This window comes from Nycticebus coucang, chromosome 11 (genome assembly GCF_027406575.1).
Source record: "Nycticebus coucang isolate mNycCou1 chromosome 11, mNycCou1.pri, whole genome shotgun sequence".
Classification (NCBI taxonomy): domain Eukaryota; kingdom Metazoa; phylum Chordata; class Mammalia; order Primates; family Lorisidae; genus Nycticebus; species Nycticebus coucang.
In genome coordinates, this window is record NC_069790.1 from 56,993,340 (window position 1) to 56,999,759 (window position 6,420).

At 40.2% G+C, this 6,420-nt stretch overlaps 1 non-coding gene across 1 annotated transcript; it reads left to right on the forward strand.

Annotated features, from left to right (window-relative positions):
- Nucleotides 1-2,834: 2,834 nt before the first annotated feature.
- Nucleotides 2,835-2,975, forward strand: LOC128560442 (U4 spliceosomal RNA). The gene has a single exon (XR_008372951.1). It is a non-coding gene; the product is annotated as a U4 spliceosomal RNA (small nuclear RNA).
- Nucleotides 2,976-6,420: the final 3,445 nt, after the last annotated feature.

Below are 6,420 nucleotides of genomic sequence, written 5' to 3' on the forward strand. Positions count from 1 at the left end.
ATCAAACCAAAGAGTGGTCTTGGGGACTCCACACACATGTGGTGAGCAGGAAAAATATCACACAGAACCTACCGCCCAATGATGTAGATGTTACTATCAACGAGCAATACTTCTCAAAAGATCAATTATAAAGTTATAATGTTAACTTTTAAATTAACAGTAAATGTTAAAGTGCTTGTTTCTCTGAAGCAAGTTGCGACAAAGCTGACTCTGGATTGGGGATATCTGAAAAGGCTTTGCTGAAGAGGTGAGAACGAAGCTGAGCTGTGAAAGATGAGTAAGACAGAGGGAAGAAGATGAGCAATTTGGAACGAGGGATAGCAACCGCAAGCGTGTGAAGATTTGGCGAAGATGACACATCTACTATGCGGCAGACAAGCATTTCAAACTGGTTTCCAGGATCCCTGCTGAGTATTTTTTCCATGGCCACAGCAAATAAAAGGTTTCAATCCATCTTCGCCCCCTCAGAACTCTGCTCTTGCCATTCCCTTGCTGTGTACATTTAATAAAAAAAGTCTAGTCATGCTAAGAATCTTTATAGATTGAGGATGAGCCCAGAGTCAGAAGAGCTGGCTCATACTATATACCATAGAACTTCCACAGTTGACCACCTCCTTCAGTTGACCTAATTTTCATAGACCGGACATGATCCACATGCATGTTTTAGCACAGTAGGCCTAGTTCCTTGTGTTGACCACCTCCATGTTTTGACCAGTTACAGTCCCTTGGGTGGTCAACTTACAGAGGTACTGCTATATATCACTAATTGGACCCCTAGTTACATACTCAACAGGAATGGTGTCCATATATACACCAAAATAGATGTGCAGGGGTGCTCTCATAGCAGCCCCAAATTGAAAACTTAATAAATAAATGATTCCAATAGAAGGATGGGTAAATAAATTTCAGTGTACTTATGATGGAATATTATATAGCAGTGAATTTGAAAAACATATAGCATCTATAGAGAAGATGGAGGAATCTCAAAGGCATACTGATGAGCAAAAGAAACTAGACATTAGGATATTGGTTACCTTGGGAGGTAGGGATTGAAAGTAGACTAAAGAAACATCCAGGTGTTAGTAATGTTCTATTTCTTGATCTAAGTAGTATGTACATGAATTTATTCAGTTTGTGAAAGTCCATTGGTCTGCACATTTAAGGCTTGTACATTTTCCCATTAATAAGTTTTAGCTCAAAAAAGTTTACCAAAAAAATCTGGGTTGCTGCTGTGTTATTATCTTGCCTCATTATTAAAAAGCCTTTGTAGGGCTAATAACCAGAATCCACAAAGAACTCAAGAAAATCAATAAGAAAAGAGTAAACAACCCCACTACTCATTGGAAAGAGACATGAATAGACCCTTCCCCCAGAAAGACAGACAAATGACCAACAAACGCATGAATAAAATGCTTATCATCCCTAATCATCAGAGAAATGCAAATCAAAAACCTCTTGAGATATGACCTAACTCCAGGTAGAAGACCTCACATCACAAAATCCCAAAGCTGCAAATGTTGGCCTGGGTGCTGAGTGAAGGGGACACTCACATACTGTTGGTGGGATTACAAACTAATCCAGCCTTTTTGGAAAGAAGTATGGAGAATCCTCAAAGAACTAAAAGCAGACCTTGTATTTGATCCCACAATCTCATTACTAGGTATCTACCCAGAAGAAAAATGATCATTTTATCACAAGGACATTTGCACTTGAATGTATGTAGCAGCTCAATTCACAATTGCAAAGATGTGGAAATAACCCAAGTGCCTGTCAGCCCATGGATAGGTTAACAAACTGTGGTAATGTATACCATGGAATACTATTCAACCAGAAAAGGATTTTACGTCTTTTGTATTTACCTAGATGGAGTTGAAGAACATTCTCCTTAGTAAAGTTATCTCAAGAATGGCAACCATCCTATGTCCTCAATACTAATTGGAAACTGGCAGATGAACAACTACAGGCCCACAGGACAGAAAAACACAAATAAATTCAAGAAGGGTGGAGGGAGGAAAGGGGTGGGGGCTTGGTGGGCTGCCACCTATCTGGTACAATGTAGGGGTATAGGACCATCTCCATTGTGAAGGACTCAACTACCACAGGGACTATACCTCACAACCGCAAACAATGTAGACTAATCATAGGAACCTGCATGTTAATCCAAAATAAACACTTTTTTTTTTTAAAAAAAAAGCTTTTTTACTTCAGATGGTTCACACAGTCTCATCGAGCCTCAGGTTTTTTATCTATGAAATGAATGAGAACATCTGCCTGCATTTTTTTCAAGCTTTGGTGGAAATCAAATGCCTTAATTAATGATAGTATTATTTGATGGACAGATGTGATCTCAACCTGTGAATTTAAAAATTCATACTCATTTCAGTTGACTCTCAATTGTTCACTGCCTAATTCGCCAGTCTGTGAGTTGCCTGGACTTCAGCCCTTCTCTTCAAACTATTTAGTCATAGGAGAACCTTTTTAGCAGAAGATGTGGAAATAAAAAAACAAAACAAAACTAACTTTTATTTTTTAACTTTGATAGAAGAAGAGGAGGCATAAAGTCTTAAGAGATTACTTTGTAGTATAGCTTTTAGATTATCAAGGTATTTCTATTGTGTATGCTAACTTCAATCCCTAGAAATTAATTTTGATTCCTAAAAATAATTGCTATCATTTATTGTCTTTTTATTTTATAATTGACCAGGTATTATACAGTATGTACATATAGGTATATATATGTGTGTGTATGTGCATATGTGTAAAATCATCTTATTGAATCCTCATATCAAATCTAAAAATTGCTAGAACATTTTGCAAAAATGGATCTGCTATGAAGCTTTGTGCAGTGGCAGTATTGTAGCCAATGAGGTTTATCTGAGGCGTGATTATTGCTAATTGAAAACTTTTCCCAATACCCCGCCAAGACGACTTGAAATATAGTCAGCATTGGCAATTTTTGACAGTCTTTATGGAGACTGAAAAAAAAAAAATGGATCTGCTATGGCATCGGCCACCTGACAGAAGCTCCTCTCTTAAGCAAACACCATGGCCAAATAGTCTGTCTTTTGCACATAGCAAAGTCTGCATTATAAAGAGAACACACACACTCTGGTTGTTTGGTTATTCTTTACATCTTGCTATTTGCCTTATAGAAAATGCCATCGTAATCTACCTTTGGGATAAAAATCACAGCTTGAAGGTATTTGAGATTTGCAGCATTTAACAACTGTAAGAGAGTCATTGATTATAAAAGATCTCCTGTGAGTTGATCTTTTTCACAGAAGTTTCAGTCTTTCGGTCCCTCTCCCTCTCCATGTAGAACAGATCCTGCTCTCCCACCACCCTCAGACCAAAGATCCTTGCTCAGGTTTACAAGAGATGTTTGTATAAAACTTCCCTGAACTAAAAAAAGAAACAATACCTTTGTCACAGAGAAAAAAGGTAGCTGGAAAGGTGGAGGGACAGAGGTTTGGGGGGCTGAGGCAGAGGCTGAAATCTCAGGAAGCCTTAGGAAAGACAGGAATATTACATGACAGGTTAGAGCAGGTGAACCAAGGCATCACGGTGCTTGGGTTAGGTAAGAAAAAAAAGGCAGGTCTGCATAAGAGAAGGAGGGCATCAGTTGTTGGGATATGCATAAAGAGGAGACATAAGTATCTTTCTGTTTCTGTATTACGGCCCAGTCACCATTGGCAGGGTCATGGCCTCATCCGGTTTACCTAAAAGAGGGTGAAGCAAGAGACCAAAATATGTGTGTTAGCTACCCTGAGGGTGTTCTACCTTAACATCTTCAACAGCAGGGGCAGCTTCTTGAGAGAGGTAACAAGGTTTGGGGGCCAGCAGGGAGGGTTGGGAGCTCACCTGCAGGGTGGAGCCCAAGTGAAGAAAATGGGAATTTTTGCAGAAGGGAACGCTCTTAAGGACTTGGCTGGTTGCAGGGTGACTAAGGTCAGTTCTAAGAACTTTGTGTATCTAACTTTGTGTCTCTTTTTCCTCTCCATTCTGCTATCACTTCCCTGGAGCCTTTTGTCTCATCTATAAAAGAAAAGCATAGCAACGGGCCATCTCCAGGGTCCTTCCCAGCTCTGACAGCCTGTGACTAATCCTTACATATGAAGGCAGCCCTTCATGCTGCATGTAATACCACATCACCTATGGGGAGGAAGCCTCGACTGCAGCATCGAATTAGGAATTTGACCTTTGAAATTTAAAACTGTTTTGATTGTATTTTTACTATTTTCCTAGGGGAACAGTTCCTATTCCTTCAGTATTTGGAGACTAAACATAGTTCTTGAAGCGAATTGGTGAAAATGGCTATTATCCATCATTCAACTCTGTCCGTCTCAAGGGTTGGTTAGAGGGCATGTGGCTGTCTGAGGTGGAGGGAATGAAGCAGGAGAGGAAGTCTATTATGGCGAGCGCAGTGCCCAGTAGAAATCTCAGCACAGCCAGCCTCTCTGGCTCAGTGGGATTCGGAGCCACTTGGTGTTGGAAATAATTCACTCTTGCCTAAAGGTACAAAAAACTTTCCAATTTTCCTCTTGAAATATCACCAGCTGTCCCAGACATTTTAAAAAATAGTATTTGGATGTATTGTATTTAAAAAGAGCACAATTCAGTTTTCATTTGCCTTGAGGCTTTGTGACTTTATGTTTGCAGTCAATTTGAAAAAGTTTGAGATATCTGTTAAACTTTGAACACAGTGGAGATTTACCCATCTCCCTTTCTGGAACTACACATAATCCTATATATTTTGATAAGGAGCCAATAAATCGGCCCCTAGGAAAGAGGAAAACTGTATCTGTATTTCTAAATGCTTCTGGTAAGGGAGCTTGTTCTATTTTGGATCCATAAATTGAATCTAGCAACAGCTCTAAAATCCATCTTTTGGATGAACCTAAGAGAATTCTTAGTTCAGAATGGCCTAGAGAGAAAACCTGAAGGCTATCTGAATTACAGACACGCACACACACAAAATCTTATTAGCTCTGTTTCTGTGGTGAACCCAAAATAATATACTTCCTTGCTACAAAGTGGGTTTCATGGTTCAGTGTCATGCTATTCAGAATCTTATATTGTAGTAGCGCTGCCTGAGGCCATACAAGCAGGAAAGGTAGTCTAATACCCAAATATTAACCATTTCTCCGTAGGATGAATCAATTTCCTTTCCCAGATGAAAAGGGTACACGATAATTAATTTGCTATCAATAGCCCGTGGTTTTCTTCAAAGCACGGTGCTATATGGAAAATTCAGTGTTGGTCTCGGCTGCTGGCAGGTTGGGCATTCAGGTGTAGCTACACGGGACTTGGGAGTGTGACCTCATGCTGTCGGAAGAGGGCATAGCTTCCGTCACCGCCACTATGGCTACTCTGTTCACGTGCCCATTGTGTCAGCCCTGAGGTCTCCAGTGGCAGGGCCTGACTGTGTCAACTAGCCAAGGGACTCTATCTACTTTGTTTTTAGTGTTCTTCCAGGCAGTCTGTAGGAAGCTTCATCATTTAATGAACACACAGATCTTCACACTTGTGCCCAGCCTCACAAGTTGGTCTATTTGCCTATTCTCTGGGTGCTTTGCCTCCACACAATATCTGCGATTCTCGTGTTAGTCAGCTGACAATCATACTCACATCCAGATGCTTGGAACACACAGAAAACGGGTCATTTTTCTGATTTACCATATTATTAGGGAAGATGAGAGCCCTGGCTAGTATCTTTGATATCTCTCAAACTATATCGGTTTGATCCAGGGAGAGATTAGTCTAAGGCTTCTCAGACTTCTCAGCACATATGGATCAACTTCAAGGATATTGGATTCCCAGGAACCACCTTCAGAGATGTGGATTCCATGAACTTAATTTTGCTGTTTTCAGCAGGAAAAGCACCCCAGTCATTCTGCTAAAGATATTTGGAGATAACACCCTGAGAAACATGAATCCAGTGGATGCACGAGGAGGAACTGACCACCTGAACGTCTATTCTTTGTGGAGTTCTTGGCCATTGAGAAGGGTACAGTGATAATAACTCTTGGTGAAATGCATTCTGTGGTATTTGTTAGTATCTCTGTGCTTTTAGTCAGTGGGAAGTTTTCTCATTCAATTGACATAAAGGGCACATCCTACTGATTTTTTTTTCTTTTCACTCAAATGAAAGATAGACATTAGCAGCACAGAGGGTCGGGTGAGGACACGTGGAATAATGCAGATGATGTGCAGAAGCTTCATTTGAACTCCAGCCTCTCGTTTAGGCACACTGATGACTCTCACGGCATTGTGCCGCTCGTAGCCTGGCCTGCCAAGCCACGAACCATGAAATATGAAGAGCATTTCAAAGCAAGTTTTTGAAAAATTAAATGTGAATAATAACTGTATCTGTTCCATTTAGCCATTTTTTATTGACAGAGAAGCTTCCATTTATCTGAG